This window comes from Aulonocara sp. 'chitande type north' Nkhata Bay, linkage group LG3, assembly GCF_057382095.1.
Source record: "Aulonocara sp. 'chitande type north' Nkhata Bay isolate Kocher_YH1m ecotype deep benthic linkage group LG3, A_spYH_male_GT1.1, whole genome shotgun sequence".
Classification (NCBI taxonomy): Eukaryota; Metazoa; Chordata; class Actinopteri; order Cichliformes; family Cichlidae; genus Aulonocara; species Aulonocara sp. 'chitande type north' Nkhata Bay.
In genome coordinates this window covers 49,585,853-49,608,696 of record NC_141346.1, presented here as the reverse complement: position 1 = coordinate 49,608,696, position 22,844 = coordinate 49,585,853, and the positions used below count along the sequence as shown (strand labels likewise).

The 22,844-nt window shown below is 39.0% G+C and overlaps 2 long non-coding RNA genes across 2 annotated transcripts; one reads left to right on the top strand and one right to left on the bottom strand.

Moving 5' to 3' along the window:
- The first annotated feature begins 1,222 nt into the window (after positions 1-1,222).
- On the top strand, positions 1,223-22,306 carry LOC147336013 (uncharacterized). The gene is made up of 3 exons (XR_015128624.1): positions 1,223-1,704; positions 22,050-22,103; positions 22,267-22,306. It is a non-coding gene; the product is annotated as an uncharacterized LOC147336013 (long non-coding RNA).
- On the bottom strand, positions 10,587-11,600 carry LOC147336014 (uncharacterized). Its single transcript, XR_015128623.1, has 3 exons — positions 11,561-11,600; positions 11,275-11,423; positions 10,587-11,170 (listed from the first exon to the last, which is right to left on the bottom strand). It is a non-coding gene; the product is annotated as an uncharacterized LOC147336014 (long non-coding RNA).
- Positions 22,307-22,844: the final 538 nt, after the last annotated feature.

Here is a 22,844-nt window from a genome sequence, read left to right as displayed (position 1 = left end):
CCATCAGACTGAGTTCAAACAACAAGTGACTGAGATCAAACAACTAACGGACTTCAATACAGAGATGTTGAAGAAAATTGAGGCTTACATTGATAGGGTGAAAGAGCAGTTGGGAGGGGAAATAGAAGAAAATGTAAAGAAACTACAAAAACAGAATGAATTTATTGAATTCCTTGAGGAACTGCAAGCTGAATTGTAACTTCCGTCTCAGTGATTTCCTTTTTCTCTAATGTTGCATCTGTTTAGTTCCCTTATCATATAGTACTTGTTTAAGTTTGGTTTAACTTTTTTGAAGTGTCCCCCTTCTTTACAATTTTACATAAACTAGGATTTTACTGTTAGCTATCATTGCCCAGAGGATTTTATGTGTTAAAGATAATGTTCAGGGAATACATTTACAGAATTTCGATTTTTTTTTTCAACCATTACTTAATTTCTGCGGTGGAAAAAATGTTTGTTTGACCTGACACATAATAAAAACATTAACCTGCTACTGCTACTGTTTGTTGTCAGAATATCTATCTCAAAATATACAACTTTTTTTGCCATATCCCCAGCAGTCAGCCACAAAAGTGGATTAACTAAAATTTACCTGACCCATTTACAAATGATGTAAAGATAAACAAAATTGTTCAGTTTTAAAATATATTTAAAGATTGCATTTAGAATTTAGTGCACTCTGCAGTGCTTCACTTTTTTTCTCCTCATGTTGTCATTAAGGCATTTGCATCTGTCTCACAGCGACACTGTGCATGTTCCTGTAAAGACAAACAGGCAAATGAAGTTATTTGTAAAACAAATATGAAAGCCTGAGCTTCAAAGTTAAGCTAAGATGAAAGTTTTACTGCATCTACACACATACAAACACAGTGCAACACACCTGCAAACAACCCACCCAAAAACACACACAAAAGATCTGAGCACTATTTTACCACAGACACTGGAAGACACTGTTCCCAGTTTAAGGAAATGCACTGCACTGGTTTGAATCATATCTATCTGACAAATTTCAGTTTGTAAATGTAAGTTGGGAGTCTGCTTCATGTACAAAAGTTAGTCATTGAGTTTCAAAGAATTCTGTGCTGGGAACAATTCTGTTCACATTAAACTTGTTTCCCTTAGGCAGTACTGTAAGAAAACACTGCATACATTTTCATCGCTACACAGAAGATAACCAGCTATATATATATCAAGGTAAGCATATGACACAAATCATTTAGTTTCAATATTGGCAGGATCAGGGAAATATCTGTGAAACAAAAGTGAAAGCTGAGTTACAACAATAAGCTCAGGTAAGTGTGACTGTTTCTGCACACCAGGAAACCAGGAAACAAACACACAGCAGCGTTAAGCTGAGCAAAAGGGGAGGTGGAAAAATAAGTATGTGTGTAAAAGGACATTGTGATGTGACATTTTAGATTCAGTTCTATTTTAATTATTTCCTTTGTGATGCAATGTAATGCACTCTTTTTTCTTTTTTCTTTTTTTTTTTGAAATAACTCCGCTGGAATTTAAAGATGTTCAGCTGGAGTTTGTACATTTCCCATTCAACTCTTCATGCTTTACAATGTACATTTTCTTCTTAGAGACAGAACAGCGATGGCAGCAGTGACTGTTTCCAGCACCACCAAAGGCCTGTTCCTCATGTTCACCCTGCTGTGTCTGGTTTGTCTTTCAAGTGCCCTGGTAGACAAGGACCAACTGGTACATTCAACATAGATGAGAACCAACTGGTAAAGTGATTTTTTTTTCTTAACCTTCAGAAATTTTGAGAGTCACTACAAATGCAGTTGCTGTTTTAATCTTTTCCTTATGTCTCTCATTAATATCAACACTCTGACTTCTTAGACTGTAAGCTTTAGTTTATGCACAACCAAAGTTGTAGAAGCCATCACTCCAAATGTCTTATGATAACAAGAAAAAAAAAAACATTTCACTACACGGCCTCATATATTTCTTCTGCGACTTCTTCTGAATTCTTTTTCTGCTGGTTTGAAACCGATAAACCATAAAAAGGAGGATTTAGTCATTTTATTTGCATCATGCAGCTTCAATCCTGTGTCAGTAAGATTGTACAGTACAGCATAATATCTGAGAAATGCTGGTCTAATTATGACCCAATTATGGTCAAATGAATTAGAGACTAACAATGTCTTCTATGTGAGAATGTCTCATGCTGACAGACCTGCAAACTGTTTTTCAGACTACTTGTAGCTGTCCTCGTATGTCAGATAATACATTTATATTTATGTCACACCTCTGTCTGCTTTCTCATTTGTATAATCCTTACTTACATTCTGATTAGATAATTTCAGTTTGTAAATTATCAGATTACATAATTGGAATACCATTCATCCATCCTCTTCCTCTTATCCAATTCAGGGTTGCACCAGGGTTTGAGCCCTAACAACAGCTAGAATAAAAGGCTTCTTTCCAACCTGAGCTGTTTCAGATGCTTTTTAAAATTCTGAGCTCTGACCTCAGTGTAAGGTGGCTGTGTCCTCACTGTGGCTGCTTCTTGAAAGCACTTCTGCTTCTTGTGTCCCCCCCCCCTCCCCCCAGTGTTGACCTCTTCCCCTTAATATCATTCACTGTACCTTAGGAACAACAGAGGACAAACACTTGTCTTCCTTTAACCCTTTCACATATGAATTATGACAACCTCAATCAATTTTTTTTTCTTAAGTATTTTTATTCATCTTTAGGCATGAAAACAAGATTTTTGAACTTTTTTTTAACATGTACTTTTCAAAGAGTTTTTTACATGTCCACTTAGGTGGACAACACTGGCTGACCAGTGGGTGGCAGGGTATGGAGTGACACATCAGTGTCCAATGTAGTGGTTTATGTGCAAGTATACTGTCAATAGAAAATTGTACTTAGTAGTCAGTATAATCTTTTAATAATATAAGTTTACTTGTGGTAGGATACTGCATGTAATCATTTGTGTTTAGAAGTATATAGTTGGTGGTATATTGAAAGAATGTCTCATCCTAGGAGGTCTGTAACATTCCAGGGTGTTCTGGCATTCACCCCCACATCCTAGGAGCATGGGAAAGGTCGTACCTTCTTTTATTGTTTTACGGTAGGATAAACGTAGCTGTGTCAGTTTTAGTCTAAGTGCCTTTTATACATTTAGATGAACTGTTGGATTTTCCAGACCAGCAGGTTTAGGGAAGTCGTTTATGGGGTCACACTTTGGCACACACACACACACACACACACACACACACACACACACACACACACACACAAATACATATACACATCCACATTCCAATGTAAGGAACAAACACCCACTGATGTATAAATAAAGACCAGGGCAGTCACAGAGTCAGTCACAGAGCTGCGAGTCTCAGAGCCCTCACTCTCAGTGCGAGTGCTCTGTGCTGCCCTTGTATACAAGTAAAACTGTGTTTCTCCTCTCTGATTCTCAACTGAAAAAGTGTTTAAGAATACATCTCTTGACATATACCATCAACACTGACACAAATACAAGAAAACAGCCTTTGAATAGCTGTCTACTGTAGTGACTGCTATGTGTGAAAGGGTTAAGAAGTACATTCATAAAGAGGTAATCTATGGAAACACACTGGTTCACCCTCTGGTAGAGAAATCAGTCTCTCTGAAACATTTCCATAAACGAACGTATGGGGAATGAATGAAATGAGCTTTTAAGGTGAAACCAGTCCCACAGTGATGAATGAAACTTCTCTGGATTCTTCTGTGGAAGAAACTGCCAGATACCATCCTGGAAAATGTTTAACAAATACAAGACCACTATGTAAATGACAGTTATGTTAAAAGCACATATTAAGTATTGTTGCTCACCTTTGTTTCTAATAATGTCACTTTTTTTAAAAATCGTATCCTGTCAGCTCTCATGGGTGAAATTTGTCTTCGAGGGTCTGGGAGCAGAAAAAACTTTTAAGGACCTTTGATTTCTAATTCAGTTCTTCTTTAAACTATTAAGGATGAAGCAACAATGCTCCTCTGAAATCTGTGTTAAACAACAACAAACTTAAATTACATATTTATTATAGATGCATTGAAGCTAATCAGGATATTTACTGTGAATCTGCGAATAATCATTTTACTCGTAACTTAATTAACTAGCAAATGAATTAGTCATGAAGAAGCTAATATTTGCAGTTAATAAAAGGACAGGTAATGTTTTGTTGCAGGGAGAGAGTGCGAACAGTTGTCTGTGTACATGTGTTAGCCCTGCAACAGACTGGTGACCAGACTCTTGTCGATTGTAATGGAGTCAACTGGATCTGCTCTCCCTGCCCAGTGCATGAACCCACCGCAGGGAAAGCAAATTCTGCTGGGGAAACCAGTGAGAGTAGATTCTGGAGTCTTTCCATGCTCTTCTTAGTGATCCTCAATCTGAATGAGTCATAACAACCTTCAGAACAAACTAGCAGTAGTAAAAGGCCACTACAGGCCGATATCTATTGGCTGATTTCCACTAATAACACCCATTACCCACTGTTGGGCTGGACAGAGGTAAAATAGCAGGAAAGTGAGTAAATATATAGATAAAAATAAAATGAAGAAATATTTGATTATCTAAATACTTTGGACATATAAACAAATATCTAAAAATGGATTAATGATTCCATCATTTATGCTTGACCTGAAGGACTTATGATCAAAACATAGGAAGCAAAAAACCCTGTCATCATCTTTGTTGTCAGTAAATAGGGGATTATGATACAGTTTCTACATATATCATCTCTGATTTTTTTCGTTTTTACTTTAGGGTTTGACAAAGGAAGCACAAGAAAAATTCTTTACATAGCACATTTATTTAGAATGCATAGAAACGTATAATGTCTAAATAAAAGAATCACTGGCCAAGATCAGTAAAACAAAAGAACTCCCCAGTTTACTACAACTTTGTGCCAAATTAATATAAAGAAGTCACATATGTATAACTTGAATGTAATGTATGTTTTTATGATTTAGAAACAACAAAAAATGGTTTTCATAAAAACTAAATATGCGCAAACTAGAACAGACATAGAGACAGAAATGTAAGCAGTTCAATTTGTTGTTTCTTCTACAGTTTTATGAAGCTCCCCATCACACCCAGTTTCTTTCCTGTTCTCTATTCTTGTAGCAAAGTCATCTTCTTGTCCATGTAAGTTCGGAAGTTCTTCATAAAGTGCAAACCAACCTTAATTACTTCCTTCACTGGTGGATAATGAGCTAACATATTCAGTTCTGACTGATGAATGTATTTCTCAAAAAATTCATCCAATACTGTTGCTGCCATTTTGAACTCGTCCCCTCCCTGAATGAGAAAAATAAACATTTTAGCACAAATGATATAACATTTCATTCCATTTGTTGTCCATTTGCAGTGTATCAGATGCCTGAAGGTATGCTGATGTTACTGTAGGCTTCGAGTTATTAGTTTTATGAATTAAAGACTTTCTCAGTTAACATGTGAGTAACTTTGAGACTGACAGACCCACCTTCAGCGTTTCCTCTTGTTTTACAGCGCTGCTTAGGGTTTCCTGGAATAGTTCCTGAATATTATCCAGAAAAAAACAGAGCATGGTGAGTGTGACGGCTGCTGAAGAACACAATGAAAACGACAGCAAAAGAAGAGCATTCTTACAGGAAGAGATTATTTATGTCAAACTAATGAACAAAGGTTATTAAATATTAATTTACCATTTGATCCTTGTGGGTCAGTGAACTTGAAAGATCAAATAGTTTTGTGATTGTTTCCTTTCTATATTTGTCTTCTGCCTAACAGAAAAAAATAAGAACATTTAAATTTACCATATTATTCTACATTGTATGTAATGCAATCAATCACTTTAGATGGTGTAAAGTAAAATGGATTTGTTAAGGTATTTTTTAAACTCTTCATTTCTGCCTACACACAGCAGATTTTAAAACTTAGAGACTGACTGACCCACCTTCCATCTCTCTGCTTCTTTTATTGCTTTCTTCACCTGCTCAAGCATCATCTGTGTGACCCATTGCAAATAAAGAAAAAAATTCAGCAGCTAATGAGCTTGTGATGACTTAGACCAGGGGTCGGCAACCTGCGGCTCTTTTGTCCTTATACTGCGGCTCCGGGTGGTTTGGGAAAATAAATTAGAAGTATTTAGCTGAAGTGTATGTTAATTGTATTTAGTTCTTTTTTTTTAACTTGTAGTTCTAAATTGGAAGATTATTGTGATATTAAAATATAAAAATAAAATTAGATTTTATTATTTTTCATCGCTCAAAATAAGCGTCACACTCGCGGAAGCCGGTGTACCCGCCGAAACGTCGTGCATTTATCGAGACTTTCAACCCCAGGAAGGCCAATTATGGATCTTCGGATCCACATTATGTCAGCAACTATTCTTCACCGTGAACTATGTTAAAAACAAACACCGCCCACACCTCACAGATGACAGCTTACAGTCCTCCGTAAAGATGAAAGTGACCTCGTACAGCCCTGATTTGCAGACGCTGTGTGCGGAGGTTGAGGAGCAGAAATTCCATTGTAAACATATCACGACAAACCTGCTGCTTTTCAGCATCTCTTTATTGACCACTTTTCACACACGATTGCTGTACGCATACAGCCAGCTGTAGCTTTTCAGCTCACAGCCCGACAACACAAGAGCAAAGAGAGCACAGACTTTTAAGGTGGCAAGCCGTGATTGCGGGTGCCGCTCAGGTGCGTCCGCCTCCCCTGCAGCGGCGCTGCAGACCACGCCCCGCCACACACATTAACCAGGTAAAATACATATTTAGGCATAATTTTGCAAATATCTATTTTCCATTTTTTAGCAGCATAGTGTTTTTTTTTCCAATTATTTTTTAAAAGTCAGGTCAAGGCTCCAAAAGCCCAAAGGCGATATAAGGGTGGCGGCTCACAACAGTTTTTGTTTGCTACATGGATCATTTTAGTCCAGCTGGGTGTCTTTCCTTTTGTTATATTTCTTTAAGAGTTCAAAATGTGTTAATTACGTAAATAAAATGTCATTTTCTCTGTAGCACTTCATGGATTTCATAAGCAACACGCCTTAGTTGTTCACACAAAGCATAAAGGTAAAAAACAATATATACAGTGTTATCTTCATTTTAGATGTCAAAAAGTATTTGCGGCTCCCACTGTTTTCTTTTGCGTGGAAATGGATCTTTGGGTGTTAAAGGTTGCTGACCCCTGACTTAGACTGTATATATACAAATAAGTGTGTAATTGTTGAATCATAAATGGGAATTCAGCAAAAATTAATTCATCACCTGGTCTTGGGTATAGAGGGAACTTGCGACTGAAACAAGACACAGCAGAGAGAAGATGAGTAATAAGCCTTTGTTGGCTAAAGCTGGTCCCCTGGTATTGGAAAAGGCTGCTGCTGCCATCGCTCTTAGAACTGGAACAAACTCCCTGCTTAAAAAAGTTGAGATGTCATAGACATTTGGAGTTAATAAGTAACTGAATATATATATATATATATATATATATATATATATATATATATAGAGAGAGAGAGAGAGAGAGAGAGAGAGAGAGAGAGAGAGAGTCAACATGCTTTTCCACGTTGATTTAAACTTATTCTGTAAATATTAATCAAAATAAATCATATTTTTGTGCATGATGACTCCTCTTACCTGCTGTGCGAACGTAAGAAGAGCTGCTGTACCATACAGGTGGAGAATGAAACTATAATGAGATAACATGCCACAGATGCTTTATATACAGTGCCTCTTAACTCATTTGCATCTTATGAATGTGAGCAGCCCTTTCACTTTTGTTTTCATGAAAGTAGTGTTTGTCTAGTCCTGTTTATAGGAATAGAAGCCCATCAGTTATTGTTATGAAATAACATATTGTAAAGACACGTTTTTCTACTTGATACTCTACCAGTGAGCTTTTAGGTTGACATCGCGACATGGGCGGTTGCCCAGGGCGGCATCGTGGTGGGGGCGGCATCATGGCATCGTCAAAAAAAAGTTGCTGCCACCCATGTTGCCCTGACATCATAAGAACAACCCCAGGTTTCTCTTCAGCACTGTAGCCAGGCTGACAAAAAGTCAGAGCTCTTTTGAGCCAACCATCCCTTTAACGTTAACTAGTAATGACTTCATGAACTTCTTCACAAATAAAATTTTTATGATTAGAGAAAAAATTACCAATAATCATCCCGCAGATGTAATATTATCTACAGCTACTCTTAGTACCATTGATGTTAAGTTAGACTCTTTTTCTCCAATTGATCTTTCCGAGTTAACTTCAATAATTACTTCCTCCAAACCATCAACGTGTCTTTTAGACCCCATTCCTACAAAACTGCTCAAAGAAATCCTGCCATTAATTAATTCTTCGATCTTAAATATGATCAACCTATCTCTAATAATTGGCTATGTACCACAGGCCTTCAAGCTAGCTGTAGTTAAACCTTTACTCAAAAAGCATCTCTAGACCCAGCAGTCTTAGCTAAATATAGGCCAATCTCCAACCTTCCTTTCATATCAAAACTCCTTGAAAGAGTAGTTGTCAAACAGCTAACAGACCATCTGCAGAGGAATGGCTTCTTTGAAGAGTTTCAGTCAGGTTTCAGAGCTCATCACAGCACAGAAACAGCTTTAGTGAAGGTTACAAATGATCTTCTTATGGCCTCTGACAGTGGACTCATCTCTGTGCTTGTCCTGCTAGACCTTAGCGCAGCATTCGATACTGTCGACCATAATATCCTATTAGAGCGATTAGAACATGCTGTAGGTATTACAGGTACTGCGCTGCAGTGGTTTGTATCATATTTATCTAATAGACTCCAATTTGTGCATGTAAATGGAGAGTCCTCTTCACACACTGAGGTTAATTATGGAGTTCCACAGGGTTCAGTGCTAGGACCAATTCTGTTTACATTATACATGCTTCCCTTAGGCAGTATCATCACAAGACAGCATACATTTTCACTGCTATCCAGATGACACCCAGCTCTATCTGTCCATGAAGCCAGGTAACACACACCAATTAGTTAAACTGCAGGAATGTCTTAAAGACATAAAGGCCTGGATGGCCGCTAACTTTCTGCTTCTTAATTCAGATAAAACTGAGGTTATTGTACTCGGCCCTGAAAATCTTAGAAATATGGTATCTAACCAGATTCTTACTCTGGATGGCATTACCTTGGCCTCCAGTAACACGGTGAGGAACCTTGGAGTCATTTTTGACCAGGACATGTCCTTCAACGCACATATTAAACAAATATGTAAGACTGTGTTCTTCCATTTGCGCAACATCTCTAAAATTAGAAATATCCTGTCTCAGAGTGACGCTGAAAAACTAGTTCATGCATTTATTACTTTCAGGCTGGACGACTGTAATTCATTATTATCAGGATGTCCAAAAAACTCACTGAAAAGCCTTCAGCTAATCCAAAATGCTGCAGCAAGAGTCCTGACAGGGACTAGAAAGAGAGAGCATATTTCTCCTGTATTGGCTTCCCTTCATTGGCTTCCTGTTAAATCCAGAATTGAATTCAAAATCCTGCTGCTCACATACAAGGTCTTAAATAATCAGGCCCCATCTTATCTTAATGACCTTGTAGTACCATATCACCCTATTAGAGCACTTCGCTCTCGCTCTGCAGGCCTACTTGTTGTTCCTAGAGTATTTAAAAGTAGAATGGGAGGGAGAGCCTTCAGTTTTCAGGCCCCTCTTCTGTGGAACCAGCTTCCAGTTTGGATTCAGGAGACAGACACTATCTCTACTTTCAAGATTAGGCTTAAAACTTTCCTTTTTGCTAAAGCATATAGTTAGGGCTGGACCAGGTGACCCTGAATCCTCCCTTAGTTATGCTGCAATACACGTAGGCTGCCGGGGATTCCCATGATGCATTGAGTTTTTCCTTTCCAGTCACCTTTCTCACTCACTATGTGTTAATAGACCTCTCTGCATTGAATCATATCTGTTATTAACCTCTGTCTCTCTTCCACAGCATGTCTTTATCCTGTCTTCCTTCTCTCATCCCAAGCGGTCACAGCAGATGGTCCCGCCCCTCCCTGAGCCTGGTTCTGCCAGAAGTTTCTTCCTGTTAAAAGGGAGTTTTTTCTTCCCACTGTCGCCAAAGTGCTTGCTCATAGGGGGTCATATGATTGTTGAGTTTTTCTCTGTATCTATGAAGCGCCTTGAGCTGACTTTTGTTGTAATTTGGCGCTATATAAATAAAATTGAATTGAATTGAATTGAATCATGCCAGCGCATTTGGGGGATTGCATGGTCATTGATCGGTTTTCTATTGCCCATGTGCGGGTAGTAAAGGCGCCCTCTGTTTGCGAAGTGCGCCTGCTGCTTGCCACACAGGGAGGAGAGGGGCAGGGGTTTTCTGGCTTGCTGGAGCAGCATCTTCAGCTCGCAAAATAAAACAATGATGAACAAATATCAGTCATATTTGTCTAATATAGATGTCTATACTAATAATTTGTTCTGTTCCCTGGTCAAATGATATCTGGTCCAAACAGGTTAATATTGTGGTTTGATGTACATTGAAGACCTTTATCAAATTATATCACCACTTGAAGCAAACATCTTTGTATGCAGGAATTTATTGGTTCATGGATGGTACATTACCAATACAGACACTTGTATAACTAATACACATAAGAAGACATCACTAGAATCCAATACAAAGACAAAAATGCAAAATCTGTTTGCAAAACATGGGAATGATATTTGTCTTTTACTGTCAACATGTCATGCCAGTATTGCAGACGGCACCTCTGTGTTTAAAAAACAACGTAAGTTGACAAAACATGATGTTGCAGAGTTTCAGCAAAGAAAACAAATCACAATTCAGTAATGGTAAAAGCAAAACAAATACATGTCCCATCCAACAACAAAAAACAATGATGCTAAAGTCTAAAGCATAGCTAAATGCTCTGCTTAAAATGTATTTATTTTAAAGAAGTTAGACAGAAACGTTTAAAGTTCATTCCATTGAGTTTTAGGTTGTCCTTCATTTCTTTCAAATTCTTTTTCCTTTCTTTCTAACAGCATCTTGGATTTCTCAATGAAGTGAATCAAGTTATTTGTGAAATCCATCAGTGGTGGAAAATCCTCTGAAAATGATGATGTCTTTATTAGTTCCTGGATGGACTGAAGAAACTGTAGTTTTTCATCAGCTTCTCCTAAGGTGGCCTTGATTTTCTGAAATTTGAAAAAACAGGATGCATCAGTTGCCTAAGAACTACATATTAACAACTGTAAGTGAAGGAAAAAGTTATAGTAACTTATAGTGACTTTAATTTTACATTCAAATATTCCTCAGTTGTCTGTGAATTTGCCTCATAAACCAGGGACAGCAGCAAGAAGATGATTACAGCTTTGGTGTTTCTGACACCAGTCAGTCCTCTGCTTTTGGAGACGCCTGCTGCTGCCATCACTGGTGAAATAAAAACTTCTGGAGAGAAAATGACAGTAAATAAATGAAATGATGAATGAAGAATTAAATCTATGTTTCCTGTTTTATGTTATTAATATATTGTATAAAACGTATTAACTATAAACCATCTTATGATGCAGTTTTGCTGATCTTACCTGCCTGCTGAAAGGAGAAAGAGCGGCTGCACGGTACAGGTGTAGACTGAAAACACAATGGATTCAAACACTACAAATACTTTAAGTGAGCTGTGCTTTCTCTTTCATTTCACAGATGTAATATGATCCACTTTATGGAAATTAAGTCCCATCAGACTGTTAAACAATTGAAGAATATTCCATATATTAACAGCAGCCACGACAGAAGCATGTGGCAGAAAAGGGAGGAGTTTAGGCATGTTACTCACTGTAACGTTTGTGTACATGAACAGAAAAAGCTAGATGGTTTTCCTGGGATTATTTTACAAACTGCCCTGAGACTGGGTTTGCTTAACACATGGACTGCTTATAAAGACAAAGAAATGTTTTTTTACACATTGTAAAAGACTATACAAATGAACAGAAAGCAAATGTAATCCAGTGTTAGAGCCAGCATCACTTTTGTTAAAAATGAGACCAGTTCATATTCCACTTTTCCAATAATTCCAGTTTTCAGTTATTCATTTAATATTCAAATAATCTTTATCATATGATCAATAGTATATCTTAACACTAAAATAGACACTACATATATTGCAACATTAGCATGAAGTAATATATTTATAACCTGGTAACTATCTATGGAGATACTAGTGTTCATAATGTGATGCAAACACTGAAAACAAAAGTATAAGAAGTAGAAGTTTTTGCATCTATTTGTTTCTGTGTTTCTCACATGTTATCATTTGATAATGATTGCATGTGTTGTAGGTTTGCACACTGCCAATTTAAGCAGTCAGCCACAGCTGTCGTCTTTTCTTGTGAATTTCACAGTTTGTAAAAATAGGTATTTATTACAACTTTAATGTCTTTATTCACAGACAATGATTCTTCAGATATCCTTTAAAATAGTTCATTTTACTAATTGTACTTGACAAAGAAATGTACATCTTTGGTGGTTGATGTTTTCATAAAAATCATAGATTTAGTCTACAATATTCCTGTGCTTTTAGTCCGGTAGCATTAAAGGGAACTTGACCAGATAGTTCATTATCCTCATCACCTCATTGAGGTATAACTAGAAAACATAGACTGGCCCTTTTATTTCAGAATGGCAATGAAGGAAAGGATATATAAAACATAGAGTATATTAACGAGTTAGTCAAAAGCAGCTAAACAGCTGATTGATATTCTCTCCTTTGTGGGTTATAGAATTTAAATTTGGTGAGTCAGTAAACAATGGACACCAATCAGCCACAGATGCCGTACTTCCTTCTGGGAAAAAAGGCAAAACTAAAAGCAAAGGATAACAGTTTTATTAACAATTTTTATTCACATTAAAGTATTTTATATAAATCAATAATAACTATCAACTACTTCACACACAAAATCCCATCATCATTGGTTTGTACTTGCATTACAATTTTTTTATAATGAAGATAATGATAAAAAAAAAACTTGACAAGTTATTTTTTCAGGTCAAACACAAGTTTACAGTTAGCTTTATTCAGCAATTTAAAATATCAAGGCCACTCTCAAGGCAAAAACTGAAACTGAAACTGCACGGTATAAAGGAGAAGATTTACAAACACAATACACACAATATAAGAGACGGATGTAGACTAATGTGTTACAATTCATCTTTATGTTTCTCTAGGTGTGTTAGCCGCTCCATCACAACATTTAGTTTCTCTTCATAGTCCTTGATTTCTCCAGCTGTCGTCTCAAGGTATTTGTCTATGTACTTCTTGGTGGCTTTCAGGAATGTTTTCAGGTCATTCATTAAATCCAACACTGGTGGAAAATCTCCCATTGTTGTATTTAGAGTTTCAGACAAAATGTCCATTAAGTGCATAAAATCATCATAGAATAGTGGAATATAGAATCTGTCTAACTTGAGATTATCCTGGAGGAGAAAATGAAACGAGACAAATGTGTAAAAACTACTTTTATATTCTTTTGGAGGGGGGGGGGGGGGGGGGGGGGGCTTTGGTTGTTTAATAGATTTATAAATATTTATATTAGCAGTTATAGACATTCCACATTACTCATTCATGAGCACAACATGGACAGAGACAGACTCACCTTCCTTGTCACTGCTGCTTGTTGTAACTTCTGAATGTTTTCTTTCAGTTCTTCCTGCAAATCCAGATAGAGAATGTCCACAAGCAGCCATGTGAAACATGTGAAGGCAAACAGTGTAACAAAATAAAACTACAACTGGCAGATCAAAAAATATAGATAGAAATATATCACAATCATTTTACCAGTTGGTCCTTCTTTATCAGTGAACTTGAAAGGTTGACCAGAACCAACAGGGTGAAAATGATGAATAAACCCCTGATGGTTGTGACACCACTCACTCCTTTGCTTCTGGATAAGTTCACAGCTGCCATCACTGTTCTGGGAAAAAAACAAACAAAGCATAAAGTACATTTATAAATTTCCTTCTTAAATCTTTAAAGTGAAATGCTTTAATTTGAGTGGAAATGTTGTATAAAAATCTACCTGCAATATCCTCTTATAGTACAGTGTTGCTGGGGTTTTTCCACCTGCTACAGGGGAACTGATGAATGATAATACAAAGGGCTCACACCACAAAATGCTTTATATGCTTCTAGTGTCCCCTCCCCCCTTCCCCATGACACAGCTTACCTGTGCGTGACTTGGCTTGTCTGTGGGTGTGTCTGTGTGCCTATGTTCTCTAGAAGTGGTAATATTCACTTTTGTTTTACAGGAAAACGCGAACTTCATTTCCACAAAGTTTAGCGCATGCAATGCCGTTATTTACCTTGAATTCTTAATAAAATGCTTCACATTCCTTAAATCTGTCTTTTGTTATTTTCTTTTATATGCACAGTGGGTTTGTCAAGGTTTTAATTTTAACACTAGCCAAAGTCATGTTTTCCTGTTCAGTGTGAGTTTCTTGTCTATGGAACGCCAGGACTGCCATAATGAATTAATTAAATACACCATTAAATAATAAATTAAATGTGGCAATAATTAATTAAAATTGGAATTAATTAATTAAATAAATAGTTATGATATATGTAATTAATTAATTATTGACACATTTAATTAATTATTTATGTATTTCACATTTTAATTAATTATTGACACATTTAATTAATTAATTATTGACATATTTAATTAATTATTTATGTATTTCACATTTTAATTAATTATTGACACATTTAATTAATTATTGACACATTTAATTAATTATTTAATGATATATTTATTTATTTCATTTTGGCAGTCCTGACGCCTGGCTCTCATCATGAAATAATTTTATCTGTCAGCCTCACCCATCAAACTCAGGGGGCGGGGTTAACGCTGATCGAGTCAAAACCATTGCTTTGGCCTGGTGGCCATTGTTTCTAGCACACAACAACCGGCATGTGGAAGCTAACAGAACTGAGCTTTGAAAAACCCTGTTTGTGTGTTACCAAATACCGTTTTAATATTTTTTTAGCCGAGAATGTAGTGGTTTAATCTTCATGTGTCTGGTCGGCTTGTCAAGATACAGCCTCTTTGCAAAAGTGCTTCGATGATTTCGGAGATGTCGTCCCAGTCTCACGGCAAAGCGTGGGATAGACCCGCTCGCCTCGCAAGCAATCCCACGGACAAAGCGCAGGCCCCGGTACACAGCTGTAGTAACCCCCGCTGACTTCTTTTACTGAGGTTATATTTATCGATGTTTTATTTCCTGATGTTCTTATGTGTCCTACGTGTTTCAGTCGCCAATTCTGAATTATAACTAACATTAAAAACATGTTTAAGGAGGAGAGAGAGCAAATAAATCTGTTTAACATCTGATCTTTGGGTTTTTGTTCAGTAATCAGCGTGACCTGTGTATAAACACATAAAAGAGATAACGTTGGTGTTTCCGTCATGTAGTAACTGCTGGCTTTAACTGTACAAAGGTTGTTTGACACTATGAAACACATACAGACTTCATGATGTTCGGCTAATATTTTTATTGTGAATATTAATCATGCTGACCTCGAGGTCAGCATATCCACGATATCCTCAGCTCCATGAGTTAACACAAAGTTTCCCAGCTGACTATCTAACTGCCAACTATTCCAGAGACGTGAAAATATACAGCATAAAGAAAAGTGTAAGAGACTCAGCAGCAGATTAGAATAACAGTTTGTGGCGTGAATAAGACACGGCGGGACCACGGAGCAACGTTCAGAGTCATCTTTATTTACATCTCACCACACCACAACACCCCCAAACCCCTCAGTCCCCGTGTTTTTAACTAGGCGGGCGTGATTAAGGATGCCGTGCAGGTGCGTCCGCCCTCCCTGCACGGCACCGCAGACCACGCCCCACCACATACCCCCATCGCCCGATTGAGGCCGGGGAGCCATCCGGCCGAACCTACTCCCCCACCGCCAGTGGGAGAGGGAATCAGCCCGGACAGCTGGCACCCCCAGGCCCCGGCCAAGCGACGGGGAGGTGCGAGTTCAGGCGGCCGCCCGCGAATCCAGCGGCGCAGGCAAAGCTGGTTCGGAAGTCGGACACGTGACAGGTACACCCGGCGCGGCCGGCACAAGCGTGAGCCCCAGCTCACAGGTGGCTGGGCAGAGGTGTGGCGTGTACAGGCCTCTGGTGGTGGTGAGGCCGGTCTGGCGAGCACGGCGATCTCAAGCGTGGCGCCCGCCTCGCTCGCCAGTTCCACTCGAGCAAGCTCCCCTGGCACTGGGACCTCCAGCTCCTTGCGCGGCCCCTCCGTCACCGCTGTCGCTCCCTGCTGGAGCAGCCCATAGCGCGACTCCTCCGTCACTACTGCTCCCTCCGCCGCCACTCCCGGCTCGAGCAGCCCCTCGTGCAGCTCCTCTTTCTCCAACCGGCGCAGACCCTCGCGCACCTCGTCTGCCGCCTCCGGTTGGAGCGGCTCATCCACCACTCCCGGCAGGAGCAGCCCTTCACCTGGCTGTTCCCCCTCCTCCGGCAGGCGCAGATCCCCGCGCGCCTCGTCTGCCACCTCCGGCTGCTGAGGTGCCTCACGCGGCTCCTCCACCGCTTCACTGTCCTCGGGACACACCTGTGGGGGTGGCGCCCAGGCCCAGAGCAGCGCCGCCAGCTCCCCAATCCTTTCCAGGTGCCGCTCGGACTGGTCCTGCAGCTCTTCCTGCTGGCGACGCACCTCCGCCGCCTGCTCCCGCTGGGCGGCCGCCATTTCGGCCACCCTCTGGGCCAGCTCCTCCATTCCCTGGCTCCGATATGGACCCGCCGTGCTGCCTCCTGGGTTTCGGCACCAATGTGGCGTGAATAAGACACGGCGGGACCACGGAGCAACGTTCAGAGTCATCTTTATTTACATCTCACCACACCACAACACCCCCAAACCCCTCAGTCCCCGTGTTTTTAACTAGGCGGGCGTGATTAAGGATGCCGTGCAGGTGCGTCCGCCCTCCCTGCACGGCACCGCAGACCACGCCCCACCACACAGTTATACATTTAATAAATCACCAAATGAATCCAAGAAACGAGCAAACCTGTTCCGACAATTTGAATTTGTATTCCCTCAGCTGCAGACTCGCTGCTGTTTAAATGTTTGAAAAGGAAGATTAGATATAAAAAACGTCAAACATAGACTCAGTCTGCCTTCACATTTGATATGAGGCCAGCACGTATAGTGGCCTCAGCAGGCTATTACTGAAATACACGTGCTATATCATAAACTATGATATAAACAGGGAGGTCCTATTAACATGTTTAGTTTTAAAGGACACCTTCCTGCCTTTAGTCTCATTCATGAGCAGTATTCGTTTTCTTCTAACATCCAGAAGTCTGCACAATGTGTTTCATAGTTTGTAACAAGCCTTTGACAGGTAAACATAACATGACCGAAAAAGCAAAAAAAAAGAGAGAGAGAGAGAGAGAGAGTGTTGACATAAGAAGAGAAAATGCTCTCAATTATGGAGACAGGCAAATGGTTCATTTATGTTTGATGTGTGTTTATTCCTCCCTAAATATCGTCGGTGAAGTTTGCCATGCACGTCAGATTTTCCTGCGCATTTTTATACCTCTGCCAACAGAGAGAGAAAAAAATCACATTCTAACAGACAGCTGGTGCTTAGAATACAGTTGAATAACTATTAAAAAACAGATGATATTTAGATGATAGTTCAGTCTAACACATGTGCCAGTGAACCATTAAACGTCTGTGAAACTATGCAGTTATGAAACGTAACTTTAACCTCAGCCAAACCGATTTGCTCAGTTGTAAATAAAACAGCGAAGTAAACGTGACCCGACAGACAGAACCTGAGTGAATGAAGTCCAGCGTTTAACCACTGAGAGCTAAAACTCAGCTGAGGTTTGAAAGCTGTGTGCCAGTGATTGGACATCAGCCGCTGATGAAGCTGTTCGCCTATAAAGTGCTCTGTAAGGAAACGAGCTCCAGCAGCTCTGCGCTCGGGGAAAACACTATATTTACTTATCTTGTGCAGTTAAACTGTGACTATCACCAGGTAACTAGGCGTGTTTCTTGAATTAGCAGCAGGTGTTAAACAGCTGACAGATGAGGAGGAGGATGCATGCAGGTAAACTGAGGGTCTGTTAAGCTGATCGCTGGTTTCGTGAGAAAAATGTCAGCTCGTTCTTTATGTTACAGAAGCACAGAGACACAAGACCAGGCGGAAAGAGACGATCGTTCGGTGAAAATGAGAATCTGCGAATGCAACATGTGGAACACGGAGAGTGGAATATGTAAACAAACCGGTTAACGTAACCCCCTCGGTGCACTCTGCATGCTAACTGTTAGCAGAGCTAGTGAAATCTCTGAAAACATCTGAGCACTTTTGCAAACATGTTCTATGTTGACAACCTGACCAGACATACGGCGCGACATTCGCGGCTAAAACACTGTTAAAAGTGTAGCTGGTGACAGAAAAACGGCCTGTGATTTGATCTGCATTCTGGGATAACTGGCTGCCCCAAGTCTACACAAGCAATCGATTATCTAGGATCGACCTGTTTTGACTTACTTTGCACAGCAACCAATCAAATGTTAGAGAAGCTGCATGGGCAGCGTTAACCCCGCCCCCTGAGTTTGATGGGTGAGGCTGACAGATAAAATTATTTCATGACGAGAGCCAGGCGTCAGGACTGCCAAAATGAAATAAATAAATATATCATTAAATAATTAATTAAATGTGTCAATAATTAATTAAATGTGTCAATAATTAATTAAAATGTGAAATACATAAATAATTAATTAAATGTGTCAATAATTAATTAATTAAATGTGTCAATAATTAATTAAAATGTGAAATACATAAATAATTAATTAAATGTGTCAATAATTAATTAATTACATGTGTCATAACTATTTATTTAATTAATTAATTCCAATTTTAATTAATTATTGCCACATTTAATTAATTATTTAATGGTGTATTTAATTAATTCATTATGGCAGTCCTGGCGTTCCATACTTGTCTTCGTGGTTAGTAGTTATACATTGGATTTTCCCCTGTCTTTACTTTGATGGTCATCTTTTGTGTCTTCGGTTGACTTTTGTCTTCCCCTTGTGATTGTCTGCATTTATATCCATTTCCCCTCTTCCTATCTGTGTGTGTGTGTGTGTGTGTGTGTGTGTGTGTGTGTGTGTGTGTGTGTGTGTGTGTGTGTGTGTGTGTGTGTGTGTGTGTAAATAGCCCTGTTTTCCTCGCTTTTGTTTTTGTGAACTTATAGTAGCTCGCTCTAACAAATGTGATTTCATTTTTATTTGTTTAAATCATATCACCAGTGATTTCTGTCCTACCTTAATTTTCAGGAGAAATGTCTTCTTTAGATTCAATACCAAAGGTCAGTGTTCTGTTATATTTAATATAAAATGTGATTACTTTAAAAAGATATAATTCTTAAATATGCTCTAGTTGTGCAGCAATGCCTGCATGTGGGTGCACTGGCAAATTTAATGTCAGTTGGCCTTCGTCACCATGTACGTCCACATTTAGTGCAATTTATATTCTATCATAAGCGGTGCGAGGATGTACAAACCTGCTGACATTGGAGTTGTACAGAACGCACTGTGAGATCTGCACAGAGAAAGCAAAGGCCAGATGTGTTTTGTATTCATACCATCAGTGTGCAGTTGGCGCATTGTGTGCTTAGTAGATGATGGCTTGTGTGTACTGTTTGATACGGAAACACCATTTTTACGAAGGTGTGAAGAGTTAATCTAGCTGTGTTTGCTTTTGCAAGAGAACTACAATGTTTTGATTATTGGGTGACAGGTTTTCTTATTTGTGTGTAGAGTTTTGCAAAATTAGCCAATAGTTACAAAAAATGTGCTTAAGCAATCAGAAAAAACTGTAAGTGTCTTAGTAAGCCCTGACAAGGGAACCAGATGAACATATCAGGGTTTCACCAAATAATTAACTTTGCAACACATCACTCACACACACACACACACACACATACATGCAGTTTTATTTAATATACAGAATAAGAAATTTTAAAACTCCCTGCATCAACTGCAGTATAAAAGGCATTTTTTTCTCTTTTGGCAATGTCCTAAATATTATTCATGACCTACAATGTTTTTCTTCTGCATAACTTTATGCAGTTCTTTGCCCCTCATAATGTCACGGTGACACTCACTGATAAATAAAATACTTTCACTTCACAGAAAACTATGAAAATAACGCATGCACGCAAACCCACAAAAAAACAGAGTTGTGTAATCAAGCAGAGATGCCAGAAACCTGCACCTGCAGGGCTCTAGAGTGCGACCAATTTGGTCGCAAATGCGACCAAATTTTTCAGTGGTGCGACTAAAAAAAATATTTGGTTGCACCTGTGCGACCAAATGTTCGGGTAGCAAAAAAAAAAAATCTGCAACCTTCCCTGTGGTCAACAACAGACACACATTTTGCCCATATCGTGGACTAAACCAATCAGAGATAGTAAGGGGCGGGACCTCTCTGATTGCTCGTGGTCCAGTTGAAAGTGCAGGTGGAAGTGGGAGGTGAGTAGCTTGAATAAAGCGATATCAATTCATTAAATCCTGAATCGACTTTTAAACATAACTGTGTTTTGCCAGAAACGCCAGATTCTCAGATTAAAGCTCACAAAACCAGTTCAACAACAACCAAACAGCAAATGAGAGCAGGTACACGGACTCCACACAAAGACGTAAACACAGAGCGGACCCGACGCATCAGAATTAACTTTGTCTTTCTCGGCTTTCTCACCCGACGGCCCGCAGACGGACACGCTGTCGGAGCTTAGCGAATCTGATGCGTCCGGTCCGCGCTGTGTTTACGTCTTTTTGCGCTGATTCTGAGCTGCAGGTTTTGTCTCTCTCCAACCAAAATTCACCGAGCTGAATTTTGCCGTTTTGCTTCCACGACTATTAAAATCACACTCCATGCACAGCTAGCTCTCTCTGTACTTCAAGAACAGTTTCCCGTCTCCAATCTCTGTTTTCTGTATTATTCATTTGCTTATTACCCACCAGTCTACCGTTGTTTACAGCGCTGTGGCTGCTGTCTTTTTCTTTTCTTTTTTTCACTTAAATGACCTCGGACAAGAAAGCCTATTTTTTCTGTTGTTCAATACTGAAGAAATTTAAACTTTGTATGCAGAACATTGTAGAATATCTTTAAGGTTATCTGCTATAAAAAGCCAGACCAGGAAAATCTCCTTCATGTTTTTCTGTGTTTTATTCTCAGTTACTTTCACACAAAGGCATCTGCTGTGATGTTCACAATTCTGATGAAGTCAGTACTGATAAATGATCAGAATTATAATATTTCTGACTGTCTGAGGCTAAGTTGAATCGAATCGGGACTTTGAAAACCGGAAATCGAATGGATTATAGAAATCAGTGATGATACCCAGCCCTAGTGAGCAGCCTGGGCACGACAGAAGTGGATGTAGCTGTAATAGGAAAAGAACTATTGCTAACTTTTCTGTTAAGTTAAGGCCTGATCCTTCTGAAATTCATAGCCAGTGCTCTGACATGGTGTCATCAATCTTTGAATGCTGAAAAACCACAGTGTATCCAGAAAAACACATTATATTATATAAATTATTATAAAATTTGTGTGCGCCTAACTTTTGTGCCGGTACGCCTAACTTTTTAAAGTTAGGCGTACCGGTACGCCCATGGCAAAAAGTTAGTCTAGAGCCCTGACCTGTCAGTAACTGGTTGATTGAGTTGGAATGTCACGCACTCAGAAGACCTAAAAAATACTGTGACCACTGTGATTCACACACACATTCTCAACGGACAGTAGAATTGGGAAGAAAGAGACAGGTCTGAAGTAAAAGAGGAGGGAAACAAAAGACGAAGGCAGTCAACACTGAGTGTTGCCACGGCCATAAAAGCTCTTCCTTACAAAACCTTGTTTGTCATTGCCTGGGTTTTTCACCCAGCATTTTGGCCAGTATCTGGCCAATCCACCACCTTTCACTGTTCATACCGTTACCAAAACAAACAAACAAAGAAAAAATATAAACAATGTTTACTTTGGAATTTCAGGAAAAATTCAAAGAAAACTATCAGAAATCACACGAGCAGCTAGAAAAACTGAAGGTCGGTACATGTTTCTCACATACCTGTCAAACATTGTCTAAGAATACTGGTGCATTAGGAGCTGTAATAAGTGACTCGAGTACATGTATGACAAAATATAATGTGGCAAGAGTAAACTGAATTTGTGGAATGTTATGAAATTAATTAAATGTTCTCCCATCAGACTGAGTTCAAACAACAAGTGACTGAGATCAAACAACTAACGGACTTCAATACAGAGATGTTGAAGAAAATTGAGGCTTACATTGATAGGGTGAAAGAGCAGTTGGGAGGGGAAATAGAAGAAAATGTAAAGAAACTACAAAAACAGAATGAATTTATTGAATTCCTTGAGGAACTGCAAGCTGAATTGTAACTTCCGTCTCAGTGATTTCCTTTTTCTCTAATGTTGCATCTGTTTAGTTCCCTTATCATATAGTACTTGTTTAAGTTTGGTTTAACTTTTTTGAAGTGTCCCCCTTCTTTACAATTTTACATAAACTAGGATTTTACTGTTAGCTATCATTGCCCAGAGGATTTTATGTGTTAAAGATAATGTTCAGGGAATACATTTACAGAATTTCGATTTTTTTTCATTTTTTTTAATTTCTGCGGTGGAAAAAATGTTTGTATGACCTGACACATAATAAAAACATTAACCTGCTACTGCTACTGTTTGTTGTCAGAATATCTATCTCAAAATATACAACTTTTTTTGCCATATCCCCAGCAGTCAGCCACAAAAGTGGATTAACTAAAATT